Raw genomic sequence first — 14657 nt, forward strand, 5'->3', positions numbered from 1 at the left:
AATAATTCAAGTGCAAGTTTCATTCTTCTGCTTCTTCTTTTGCTTCTTATTATTATTTGGTAAAGTGTAATATTAAGCCTATATAAGGATTTTTCTCTTCCAACTAAAGTCTAAGTATTATAGAACATGGCATAGCTAAACATTCTCTTATATATTTATCATTTATTAAAACTATATGATGTGTGCAGACACCAGGTACAGCGTAAAAGAGTGGACATTACACCAATATATCAAAAACTGTATCTTAAAAAAAAATACCCCAGCATGCTCAAGTAAAAGAATATGAAGAATGCGATAGATATGGAGGAAAGAATTAGTAAATTAAAGAAGCAATCTTGGTCTTTGTTCTTTAAAGGATTCCTATTAACTTACACAGCTTTTTTCTCACATATAATTTCCATTCTCAGTAGGAATTGATTAACCTTTTATTGCTACTATTATTACTAATGGGTGGAATACAAGATGAAAGGAGTCTGTATCCATTCTGAATAGAAAATCAAACGAAGCACACACACCATTCTCAATGCAAAACTGTGTTAGATTTGTCTTGTTGCTCCAATTAAAATTTGAGTTTGTTTAAATATTCATGGCATATCTAGAGCAAATATGTGCAATAGATGTTTACTGTATTTTTTGGTATCTATTTCCTATAAAAGCATGGGCCACTAAAAACGCCAAAAAGAACAGCCTAGATACTCATAAAACAGCACAGGCCTGACCAGCTGATTTAAGACTGCTGCGGCTTTTTACCCCCACTAGTCTTTACTATTCAATTACTTTTGGATTATTTATATTTACACAACTCTTACCTTAAAAAGGAAAAAAAAATCAGGGATTCCTACTTGCTGGATACATTTCTTCTGCATTTGGAAGAGAAAAATGAAAATTTCTTCTTAAGGAATTGATCCTGGCTCTCTTCTCTTTCTCCCAACGACACATCTGCCAGTTATCTCTGTCTAGTCCGTATAGTATTGCCAATTTCAGTTTCCTCAACATTTGCTCTTTTCTAGAGACTGTACCAGGAGCAGAACATGAGCCACCTTGCCAACCAGCCAGAGGAAGTGAGTGCTCAGCTGAGGGTCTTGAGAAGCAGGCCTTGACTTTCATGCAGCTCAGTTCTTGATATTAATACAGGGAATGCCAGTCAGACCCATACTCCAAGTTATTCCAAGAGCTGAAGACAAGTCCAAAACGCAATTGTTTTGCTCACAAGTCAGTCACTGATTCTCCACTGGTATGGAGATAAAGTCTACAAAACCAAACGCTTGTTACTAAGACTTCTGTAGCAATAACTTAAATCCAATTTTACAAAAAAAAAAAAAAAAAAAAAAAAAAAAAAAGCAATCAAAACACACCACTTCAGAATCAATAGCTTTTTTCTGAAGCTACAGTAACACTTAAATATGTTTGACTCAGACGCATAAATTTGGTAGGCTGGAACGCTAATTACATTTCAACTTGCTCTAATAGAATTTCAAAAAAACAATTAAAAAATACGTCCCCTGAAATCAACACTGGACAGCTGTTAGAATAGAGTCTTGAGGTAACAAGAAATCTATTTATCCTTTCGCCCGTTTTGAGGGGTGTGTGGAATTATACCGGCAGCAGCAACCGTCGCTTAGAAGACAGTCCCATTTCTTCCCCTGCACGAACCACAAAGTGAAACAGAAGAGGAGTGCTACCTCCACAGAGAACCTTTTGGCCGCTTCAAGCCCACTTTGCTCGGCGGCGAGGGACTCCAGAACGCCTGCGCAGTACCCAGCAGCCGTTGAGCCCGCGCTTCAGAGACTGGTTCTCCCACATTTCCGGTGTTCCGGCGTGAGGCTTTCGTAGGACTGATGGCACAGCTGCTCCGGATGGGAAGCATTTTGCTTTGGGTTTCGAGTCCTTACTAGCCTACCGCCGTCATTTTTATTTCTTCTGGAACTGACACCAGCAAGGCAGAGAAAGGACTCGTCAAACACCCCGGAGAGATCCCATTGCGTCCTCCCTGGATAGGCAAGTCACCTAAGCAGTTTTCTGCATTCATTCCGCTTTTTACCAGAACTGTGAGTTATGTTGGGAGAAAAAAACAAAAAACAAAAACCTCTCACAAAAAGTTATGAATAGCTGAACCAAAGGTTTGAAGCATATAGATGTGTTTTTCCTTTTTCCAGAGTGATAATATTTTTTATCATCGAAGTTACTATTATGTTCCCGTTGATTTATGAAATGTGTGCCAAAGCAAGGCTTTGGTTCTTGCCAGAATTTTAAAAATGAGCACTGGATGCCTGATCCTTTTGGAGAAATAAACCATAGAGAAACCATAGCGGAAAACACGGTATCTAGAAATAGAAAGTGTATTCAACTATTTTAAGTGTCGGAGTAGCCCGAAGCAGTTTGGCTTGTGATGCAATGAGAAAGTAGATTAGAGAAACATCTTTTAAACTTTAGTTTTGTCTCTCCCTGCTATCAGTTTGGAATCGCGCCTACATTCTCACTACAGAATTCAGGGAGAATGATAACATGTTGATGAAGCTGTCCATCAGAATAACATGAAGGCTGTGCAAAATTTCTACTTGCTTAAAATGTTGATTAAAACAACCATTAGAATTGACAGTCTGGGCACTAAATCCTCTGCCGCTCCATATGTAAACAAACGCCTGGGACTTTCAGGTTACAAAACTAAAAGGACAATCTCCTCCCAATGTCATTTATTTCAAGAAAAACCCTCATCTCAGGAGATGCTTAATGGAAGGATAAATGGCAAAGATTACCCATTGCTTTGGGGGAACCTAGTGCTTCTGTCCTAAGGTTTCTCACTCCTTTATCCTTGATTTCACTAGGAGGGGAACACATTAGGGGGCCTTTGCACTTCCTCAATACATTTCATGATATACAGAAGCCATTATCTCCAAGTAGATAGGAGGGCACAGGCCAACGTTGTACTGAGTACAATTATCTCAAATATTACAATCTTAAAAACATATACTCTGAAATAGAACTCGTAGAACAGATGGCCTGAGTGTCTTAAGTCAACTTCCTCAGAAGCAGAACCTGAGGTTAAAATTCTTGTCAAACAATTATCAGAAGACACCAATAGAAGAGTTGGGGAAGTAACAAGGGCATAGTATCAGACAAAGTACTATAGATATTGTAGCTTCAGTCTGATCCTTTAAAAGTTACCACACCTCCTCCTCTTCCTGATTCAAGGCAAAGTAATGAACTTTTACACTCACATTGTTTATGGGGTAGAAGAGAGAGGGAAGAGGCAATTTTCAGGTTTTCTGGCTCTCCATAGATGTTCTCTGTAAAAGAGCTGTGGGTACTAGCTGTTGGAAAAGAAAACACACCAAATACTACAGGATCTGAGTGGAGCACTGACATTAGCAACTTAAATCTTCCAATTGTACCATTCAGATTCACTTGCATCTCACATTAAATTTACTCCATCCTGTTATGGATTGAATTATTTTTCAGAGTCCAACCACTTGAATAGGGCAAGATAAAGAATTGTTAATTATAGGGGATTAGGGTATCAAAGGATTGGCTAGTAGGAAGCAAAAGAATTCTAAATAAGCTAAGAATGCCAAAAATAAGGAAAAGCCACTACCCCCAAGACTGAGACAGAGCCCCAAAGTAAAATCTATTTAATATAAATTCATGAGTATTTGGGAGAGGATAAGGAAGAACTAGACATATTTTAAAAATGTTAAAGTTCTTGTTTTGTTAAAAGAAATATAAACTTCTAAATAGGCAAGAAAGTAGAAAAACATAGGAAGAATGGGATCAATAAAAAAAACATAAACATTTGGGCTCTCTCCATAGTTTCACTATTGATAATGCTGCTATAAACACTGGGGTGCATGTACCCCATTGAATATTTGTTTTTGTATACTTTAGGTAAATACCTAATAGTGCAATTGCTAAATCATAGGGTACTTCTATTTTTAGTTTTTTGAGGAAACTTCATACTGTTCCCAGAGTCACTGCATCAGTTTGCATTCCCACCAACAGCCACTGAATTCTACTCCTGGAACCAGTATCACACTGTGTGTTAACTAACTAAAATTAAAAAAAAAAAAAAAATTAGGCGCACCTGGATGGCTCAGTCGGTTAAGCATCTGACTTTGGCTCAGGTCATGATCTCATGGTTCATGGGTTTGAGCCCTACGTCCAGCTCTGTGTTGACAGCTCAAAGCCTAGAGCCTTCTTTGGATTCTGTGTCTCCCTCTGTCTCTGCCCCTCCCTTGCTCACTCTCTCTCTCTCTCAAAATAAATACTAAAAAAATTTTTCTTTAATTAAAAGTGTGCAAATGTATAATCATTGTTAATTTACATTGATTTAAAGTTAAAAGCTCAGGCTGTCAGACTATAATTTTTAAAAATCTGGCTACATGCTATTTACAAAAGATATTGTTAAAACATAGAATATGCAAAGGTTGAAAGCTAAAGAATGAGAAAGTATCTAGAACAAAGGAACCAAATGATGTTGCTCTACTGACTTTATACAAAACAATTTTTTTTAATGTTTATTTATTTTTGAGAGAGAGAAAGACAGAGCATGAATAGGGAAGGGGCAGAGAGAGAAGGAGACACAGAATCTGAAGCAGGTGCCAAGCTCTGAGCTCACAGCACAGAGCCCAATGTGGGGCCCAGCTCTTGAACCACAAGATCGTGACCTGAGCTGAAGTCCAATGCTTAACTGACTAAGCCACCCAGGTGCCCCACACATAACAATTTTAATTAAAACTTTGTTAGAGTCTCTAAATAGTACTTTTAGAAGATTTAATTAACCAAGATACTATAAAGCTATTCTAAATAAGCAGGCATAAAATACAATGCCCTCAAAATATATAAAGCAACAATTGAAATATAAGAGGATATTTTAAAATCCATCATCAAGACAGGTGATTTCAACATAGCTCTAAATCACTGCTATGTCATAAAAAGATATATAAGGAAATTAAAAATGCATTTGTAAAAATTACATTTGTAATACATTTTGTATAGACATATACAAGTGCATATCGCATTCTTGAATGAGAATTGAAGTAGAAATTAAGAACAAAAAAGATGAGTTTTTAAAAATATCTATATATTTGGGGGCATCTGGGTAGCTCAGTCGGTTAAGCAATTCCACTCATGGTTTCAATTCCGGTCATGATCTCATGATTCATGGGTTCGAGTCTCACATTGGACTCTAAGCTGGCAACACAAACCTGTTTGGGATTCTCTCTCCCTCTCTCTGTGCCCCTATCCTGCTTGCTCTCTATCTCTCTCAAAAATAAATATTTAAGGGGCTCCTGGGTGGCTCAGTCAGTTAAGCTTCCAACTTCGGCCCAGGTCATGATCTCAGTCTGTGAGTTGGAGCACCACATTGGGCTGGCAGCTCAGAGCCTGGAGCCTGCTTCAGATTCTGTGTCTCCCTCTCTCCCTGCCCGTCCCCACTTGTGCTCTGTCTCTCTCTCTCAAAAATAAATAACCATTGGAGGCATGGGGAGGATGGTGGTGTAGGAGGACGCTGGGCTTACCTCGTCCTGCCGATCACTTAGATTCCACCCACATCTGCCTACATAATCCAGAAAACCACCAGAAGACTAGCAGAATGGACTCTCCAGAGCCAAGCATAGACAAGAGGCCCACGGAAGAGGGTAGGAAGGGCAGAGAAGCAGTGCATGCTACACGGATTGGTGGGAGGGAGCCGGGGAGGCAGAGGGGCAGCCCGCCAGGCAAGGCAGAGCCCCTTGAAAAAGCAGAGGGGCCAGAGTCCGTGAGTTCTGACTTAACATCTGGAATGTTAAAAATCAACAGAGCTCTGCTCAGAGAGCAGGAAGACGAGAGGACACCCGGAGGGAGAGTTGTTGAGCCTCGGAAGACAGAGCTCAGCCCAGCTGGGGAACAAAGGCACTGGCAAGTGCCATCTCCCTCTCCCATCCCCCAGCAGAAATTCCAAAGGGAACCAGTGCCCATCACTGAACTTGCTTGCACCATGCAAACACCCAACATTGTGCTTCTGTGGATCCATCCCTCTGACGGGTCTACCTGCCTCCCTGTGCTGCAGGGCCACTCTTGCAGGGGACCACCCACAGCAAAGTGAGCTGAGCCTGCCCCTCCCGCCCCTGTGCACCTTGCGGATCCACCCTGGCTAATACGTCAGATCCCATCAGAGCAGCACCACAAGCCTGGCAGTGTGCGAGTAGCCCAGACAGGGGCCACACCACTCCACAGTGAGTCCTGCCCCTGGGAGAGGGGAAGATAAGGTACACACCAGTCTGACTGTGGCCCCAGCAGTGGGTTGGGGACAGACATTGGGTGTGACTGCAGCCCCGCCCACCAACACAAGTTACTCCAGACAGCACAGGGGAAGTGCCCTGCAGTTTGGAGCTACCGCAGGAACTACCCAAAATGATGAAATGGAAGAATTCTCCTCAGAAGAAACTCCAGGAAGTAGTGACAGCTAAAGAATTGATCAAAACCGATTTAAGCAATATAACAGAACAAGAATTTAGAATAATAGTCATAAAATTAATCACTGGGCTTGAAAAAGGTATAGAGAACAGCAGAGAATCTATTGCTACAAAGATCAAGGGACAAAGAAATAGTCATTAGGAGCTAAAAAATGTTATAAATGAGGTGCAAAATAAAATGGAGGTGACCACAGCTCAGATTGAAGAGGCAGAGGAGAGAATAGGGGAATTAGAAATGAAATTATGGAAAAAGAGGAAGCTGAGAAAAAGAGAGATAAAAAAAATCTAGGAGTATGAGGGGAGATTTGAGAACTAAGTGATGCAATCAAACGGAACAATATCCGTATAATAGGAATTCCAGAAGAGGAAGAGAGAGAGAAAGGGGCTGAAGGTGTACTTGAACAAATAATAGCTGAGAACTTCCCTGATCTGGGGAAAGAAAAAGGCATGGAAATCCAAAGGCACAGAGAACTCCCTTCAGACATAACTTGAATTGATCTTCTGCATGACATACCATAGTGAAACTGGCAAAATACAAGGATAAAGAGAAAATTCTGAAAGCAGGTAGGGATAAACAGGCTCTAACTTACAAAGGGAGACCCATAAGACTAGTGGCAGACCTATCTACTGAAACTTGGCAGGCCAGAAAGGAATGGCAGGAAATCTTCAATGTGATGAACAGAAAAAATATGCAGCAGAGAATCCTTTATCCAGCATGTCTGTCATTCAGAATAAGAGAGATAAAGGTCTTCCCAAACAAAAAAAATTGAAGGAATTCATTACCACTAAACCAGCCCTACAAGAGATCCTAAGGGGGATTCTGTGAGTGAAATGTTGCAAGGACCACAAAGGACCAGAGACATCACTACAAGCATGAAACCTACAGACATCACAATGACTCTAAACCCATATATTTCAATAACACTTAATGTAAATGGACTAAATGCTCCAACCAAAAGACATAGGGTATCAGAATGAATAAAAATACAAGACCCATCTATCTGCTGTCTACAAGAGACTCATTTTAGACCTGAGAACACCTTCAGATTGAAAGTGAGGGGATGGAAAACTATCTATCATGCTACTGGAAGTCAAAAGAAAGCTGGAGTAGCCATACTTATATCAGACAAACTAGACTTTAAATTAAAGGCTGTTACAAGAGATGAAGAAGGGCATTACATAATAATTACAGGGTCTATCCATCAGGAAGAGGTAACAATTATAAATGTCTATATGCCAAATACAGGAGCCCCAAATATATAAAATAAAACAATCACAAACATAAGCAACCTTATTGATAAGAATGTGGTAATTGCAGGGGACTTTAATACTCCACTTACAACAATGGATAGATCATCTAGATACAGGATCAATAAAGAAACCAGGGCCCTGAATGATACATTGGATCAGATGGACTTGACAGATATATTTAGAACTCTGCATCCCAAAGAATATACTTTCTTCTTGAGTGCACATGGAACATTCTCCAAGATAGATCACATACTGAGTCACAAAACAGCCCTTCATAGGTATAGAAGAATTGAGATCATACCATGCATACTTTCAGACCACAATGCTATGAAAATTGAAATCAACCATAGGAAAAAGCCTGGAAAACCTCCAAAAGCATGGAGGTTAAAGAACACCCTACTAAAGAATGAATGGGCCAACCAGGCAATTAGAGAAGAAATTAAAAAATGTATGGAAACAAATGAAAATGAAAATACAACAATCCCAACACTTTGGGATGCAGCGAAGGCAATCCTGAGAGGAAAATACATTGCAATCCAGGCCTATCTCAAGAAACAAGAAAAATCCCAAATACGAAATCTAACAGCACACCTAAAGGAAATAGAAGCAAAACAGCAAAGATACCCCAAACCCCGCAGAAGAAGAGAAATAATAAAGATCAGAGCAGAAATAAACAATTCTAGAATCTAAAAAAAACTGTAGAGCAGATCAACGAAACCAAGAGTTGGTTTTTTGAAAAAACAAAATTGATAAACCTCTAGCCAAGCTTCTCAAAAAGAAAAGGGAGATAACCCAAATAGATAAAATCATGAATGAAAATGGAATTATTACAACCAATCCCTCAGAAATACAACCAATTATCAGGGAATACTATAAAAAATTATATGCCAACGAACTGGACAACCTAGAAGAAATGAACAAATTCCTAAGCACCCACATACTTCCAAAACTCAATCAGGAAGAAATAGAAACCTTGAACAGACCCATAACCAGCAAAGAAATGGAATCGGTTCTCAAAAATCTCCCAACAAATAAGAGTCCGGGGCCAGATGGCTTCCCTGGGGTATTCTACCAGACATTTAAAGCAGAGATAATACCTATCCTTCTCAAGCTGTTCCAAAAAATAGAAAGGGAAGAAAAACTTCCAGACTCATTCTATGAAGCCATCATTACTTTGATTCCCAAACCAGACAGAGACCCAGCAAAAAAAGAGAACTACAGGCCAATATCCCTGATGAATATGGATGCAAAAATTCTCAATAAGATACTAGCAAATCGAATTCAACAGCATTTAAAAAGAATTACTCACCATGATCAAGTGGGATTCATTCCTGGGATGCAGGGCTGGTTCAACATTTGCAAATCAATCAACGTTATACATCACAATAAAAGAAAAGAACCATATGATCCTGTCAATCGATGCAGAAAAAGAATGTGACAAAATTCAGCATCTTTCTTAATAAAAACCCTCGAGGAAGTTGGGATAGAAGGAACATACTTAACATCATAAAAGCCATTTATGAAAAGCCCACAGCTAACATCATCCTCAATGGGGAAAAACAGAGCTTTTTCCCTGAGATCAGGAACACGACAGGGATGTCCACTCTCACCGCTGTTGTTTAACATAGTGTTGGAAGTTCTAGCATCAGCAATCAGACAACAAAGGAAATCAAAGGCATCAAAATTGGCAAAGATGAAGTCAAGCTTTCACTTTTTGCAGATGACATGATATTATACATGGAAAACCTGATAGACTCCACCAAAAGTCTGCTAGAACTGATACATGAATTCAGCAAAGTCTCAGGATACAAAATCAATGTACAGAAATCAGTTGCATTCTTATACACTAACAATGAAGCAACAGAAAGACAAATACAGAAACGGATCCCATTCACAGTTGCACCAAGAAGCATAAAATACCTACGAATAAACCTAAGTAAATTTATAAAAGATCTGTATGCTGAAAACTATAGAAAGCTTATGAAGGAAATTGAAGAAGATACAAAGAAATGGGAAAACATTCCGTGTTCATGGATTAGAAGAATAAATATTGTTAAAATATCAATACTACCCAAAGCTATCTACACATTCAATGCAATCCCAATCAAAATTGCACCAGCATTCTTCTCAAAGCTAGAACAAGCAATCCTAAAATTTGTAAAGAACCACAAAAGACCCTGAATAGCCAAAGTAATATTGAGGAAGAAGACCAAAGTGTGAGGCATCACACTCCCAAACTTTAGATTTTACTACAAAGCTGTAATCTTCAAGACAGCATGCTATTGACACAAAAACAGACACATAGACCAATGGAATAGAATAGAAACCCCAGAATTAGACCCACAAAAGTATGGCCAACTAATCTTTGACAAAGCAGGAAAGAATATCCAATGGAAAAAAGAGAGTCTCTTTAACAAATGGTGCTGGGAGAACTGGACAGCAACATGCAGAAGGATGAAACTAGACCACTTTCTTACACCATTCACAAAAATAAACTCAAAATGGATAAAGGACCTGAATGTGAGACAGGAAACCATCAAAACCCTAGAGGAGAAATCTATAAAGAATTCTATCAAAATCTATAAAGAATTCTATCAAATTCTATCAAATTCTACCAAAATCTATAAAGAATTCACCAAACTCCACACCCAAAAAACAAATAATCCAGCGAAGAAATGGGCAGAAAACTAGAATAGACACTTCTCTAAAGAAGATATCCAGATGGCCAGAGGCACATGAAAACATGCTCAACGTCGCTCCTTATCAGGGAAATACAAATCAAAACCACACTCAGATACAACCTCATGCCAGTCAGAGTGGCTAAAATGAACAAATCAGGAAACTATAGGTGCTGGAGAGGATGTGGAGAAACGGGAACCCTCTTGCACTGTTGTTGGGAATGCAAACTGGTGCAGCCGCTCTGGAAAAGTGTGGAGTTCCCTCAAAAAATTAAAACTAGATCTACCCTATGGCCCAGCAATAGCATTGATAGGAATTTACCCAAGAGATACAGGAGTGCTGATGCATAGGGGCACTTATACCCCAATGTTTATAGCAGCAGTTTCAACAATAGCCAAATTTTGGAAAGAGCCTAAATGTCCATCAACTGATGAATGGATACAGAAATTGTGGTTTATATACACAATGGAATACTACTTGGCAATGAGAAAGAATGAAATATGGACTTTTGTAGCCACGCGGATGGAACTGGAGAGTGTTATGCTAAGTGAAATAAGTCATACAGAGAAAGACAAATACCATAGGCTTTCACTCACCCCGAGAAACTTAACAGAAGACCATGGGGGAGGGGAAGGAAAAAAAAATATTAGAGAGGGAGGGAGCCAAAACATAAGAGAATCTTAAAAACTGAGAACAAATTGAGGGTTGATGGGGGGTGGAGGGAGGGGGGGTGGGTGATGGATATTGAGGAGGGCACTGGTTGGGATAAGCACTGGGTGTTTATGGAAAGCAATTTGACAATAAAATTCATATTAAATAAACAAACAAACAAACATTAAAAAATAATAAATAAATATTTTTAAAATTAAAATAAATTTTTTAAATTTATTTTAAAAAACAAATATTATATATTTGAAAGATTATAACAACTTTTAAACAACTCAGTAACCAAACTATCATAATGTAAATTTTTAAATCCATAGAAGTAAGTGATAATAAATACTTAGAAACTAAATCTTTAAAGATGCAATGACAAATAACCTGCAAGGAAAGATTTTAGCCTTAAATGTACATTTAAATAAGAAGTTCTGAAAACTAATAAATAAAATCCTTCACTTAACACTTAATAAAATAAAAATAGAATAAATCCAAATAAAATAGAAGGAAAGGATATAGTTAAGAGCACATTAAAAAAATTGAAAATAAAGATGCAATGGAGATGATCAACAAAATCTAAAGTTTGTTCTTTGAAAAGAGTAATACACAAGCTAAACATCTGGTAAAATCTCATGAAAAAACAAAACAAAACAAAACAAAGACAGAGAAGGCACCGGTAAATAGCATTTGAATGTAAAAAGGGAACATGACTATAGAAATAGATTTTTGTTTGTTTGTTTGTTTGTTTGTTTGTTTGTTTAGAGAGAGCAAGCAGAGAAGGGGCAAAGAAAGAGAGTCGGAAACCCAAGCAGGCTTCATGCTGTTAGCAAAGGCCCAGACCAGGGCTCAAAGTCATCAATCATGAGATCATGATCTGAGCTGAAGCCAAGAGTCCAATGCCTAACCAACTGATCCATCCAGGCACCCCAGATTTTTTAAAGACAGAGCTAACTTTATGCTAATATAGTTAAATACTTAAATTTAAATGGATCTATTTCTTTAAAAAATATAACTTAACAACTTAGAAAAGAAATAATAAAAAGCCTGAGTAGTCCTATAAACATTTTTTGTTAAAAGCAGTCATTAAAAATTTTCCCACAAAGAAAATGCCCAAGGGGCGCCTGGGTGACTCAGTCAGTTAAGTGTCCAACTTCAGCTCAGGTCATGATCTCACGGTCCGTGGGTTCGAGCCCGGCGTCAGGCTCTGTGCTGACACTTCAGAGCCTGGAGCCTACTTCAATTCTGTGTCTCCTTCTCTCTCTGCCCCTACCCTGCTTGTGTTCTCTGTCTCTCATAAATGAATACATGTTAAAAAATTAAAAAAAAAAAAAGAAAATGCCCAAGTTTTAGAGGCAATTCCACCAAATTTTCAAAAAAAGACCATTTCAATGTTGTATACACTTTTCAAAAAAACAACAGATAAACACAAACACTTCCACTTATTTAATTAATCCAGAATAATCTTAATACAAAATTGAGAAAGCCCATTATAAGAAAGAAAAATTCCTGGCCAATCTTTCACAAAATCACAAACAATATATTGGCAAACCAAGTTCTGATACTAATTAAAGGAATAATATGTTATAACCAAGTAGGATTTATTCCAGAAATTCAAGAATGGTTTAATATTCAAAAATAAATCAACGTAATTCATCATATATACAGAATTGGGGGGGGGGAATGACAAAATCATATCAATTGGTGAAGAAGAACTTGATAAAATGAAACATGTTTCTGGGGAAATATGACTTCTTCAATGTGAAAAAAATGTATCTATAAAATTCTATAAATATTTTACTAAATAGTGAAAGGTTAAAAAGTTTCCTTTTATAATTTGAAGAAAGACAAGGATCTCTACTCTTCCATGTTTTATTCAACATTATACTAGATGTAGCAAATTTTACTACATGTTCTAGCTAGGGTGTAAGAATAAATAAAAAGTGTGAAGATTGGAAAATTAAAAACGAAATTTCAGTTCTAATCATATCAAAGGTGACTGTGTATAAAGGAAATCCAAAAGAATACATAAATAGTGTAGATTGCTGGATAGATAATTGCTTTGCATAAATAATTTGCATTTCTACATACCAGCAGCAAACAAAATTAAACTTAAAAAATTTCAGGTAGCATGAAAATATTAACTAACTAGAAATAAATATATTAAAAGTTGTGTGAAACCTTGAGCAGAAAACAATAAAAACTACTGAGATTTTTTTTAAATAAATCCTAGAGAAATGGAGTGATTGGAAGACTCAATATTATGAGATGTCAGTTCTTTCCAAATTAATCTATCCATTCAATCCATGCCAAACAGAGCTTTATCAATTTTCATTTTATGCCTGGGAAAGGAACTGATAATCTGATCCTCAAATTTGTATCTAAATGCAAAGAACTAAAAATAGCCAAGAAACTCTTAAACAAAGTGACCTAAAATGACTTGTTGGACTCTATATCAAGCTTATTAAAATATAATAATTACATCAGTATGGCATTGGTGTATGAATGAACAAACATACAGCAGGATCAAATAGGGATCGCAGGAACAGACCTCAAACAGATTTAACACTTGATAATTCACAAAAATGTTACATTAGAGCGCAATAATTTCTATGTATCAGTAATAAGATAAGCAACCCAAATGTAAACAACCAAAGGGCAAGAGACTTTAAACCCATAATTTACAAAAGAGCATATCCAAACAGCCAGTAAATCTATGAAAAGGTTTCCAGACTCAATAGTAACCAGAGAGATACAAATTGATACCGTGATATACTATTCACATGAACTACTCACATTCCACCCTATCTCCCTTAATGAATACAGCTATAAAACCTTGGCAGAATGCATGGAACAGCTGTTTGAAGACAGACAATTAAATATCAGAGGATTGCAGAAGACCAAAATTAAAAGTGCCAGTGAATTGTCTGTGAGTTTGACATTTTATTCTTCTAGTATTCCCTGACTTGAACTCAAAGCACTGGTGACCCAAAAAAATGTCCTAAGGTCAGAGAATCCCTTTAGTTCTGCCTCCAGGAGCTAGAAAGGGAACTTCTAATACTCACAAAGAGAGAGCATTTTGTTTGTTTAGGGTTTTTTTTTCTCTTTCATCTCTCTGTTGTCTGTCACCCCAGCCCCCCCGGAATTTCCATGGTGATGGTGGTGATGGTGGCAATGACTGGTAAGGAAAACCCACAGGAAACAAAATTTGGTAATGGGAAACCCTACAGTTGGTAAAGCTGGGGTTTTAAGAAGGTGAGGCCAACCCCCATTGCCTTCTGTCTTAACATCACTTTGACCTAGATGTGAGGAGACTTGAGTAATTATGTAGCAGAGAGAGTAGTTAAACCCCAGATTTCTAGTGAAAGGATGAGAAAGTTTTTGACCACTTATATAGCAAATGTAGTAGCAATTAGTAAACTGTGTGACAACATTGCAAAAAGGATGGGAGGAATTGGAAATATACAGTTGTAAATTTATATGGTAAACATTTATACTTCTTATGTGAAGCAATATAAATATAAATTGGAAGATAGGTCATATTAAAGATAAAAGATAGGTATATATATTGGCAATATATTGGCAAACATATATATACATACATATATACATAAAACTACTGTT

The 14657-nt window shown here is 37.6% G+C and overlaps 1 long non-coding RNA gene across 1 annotated transcript in view; it reads left to right on the plus strand.

Moving 5' to 3' along the window:
* Positions 1–1432: 1432 nt before the first annotated feature.
* The window catches only part of LOC125938873 (uncharacterized), a 106350-nt gene continuing 93125 nt past the window's right edge, over positions 1433–14657 (plus strand). Inside the window, exon 1 of the long non-coding RNA XR_007462845.1 lies at positions 1433–2002. This is a non-coding gene — a long non-coding RNA (uncharacterized LOC125938873). The remainder of the gene's footprint in view (positions 2003–14657) is intronic.

The sequence above is a fragment of the Panthera uncia genome (genome assembly GCF_023721935.1).
Source record: "Panthera uncia isolate 11264 chromosome B2 unlocalized genomic scaffold, Puncia_PCG_1.0 HiC_scaffold_24, whole genome shotgun sequence".
Classification (NCBI taxonomy): Eukaryota; Metazoa; Chordata; class Mammalia; order Carnivora; family Felidae; genus Panthera; species Panthera uncia.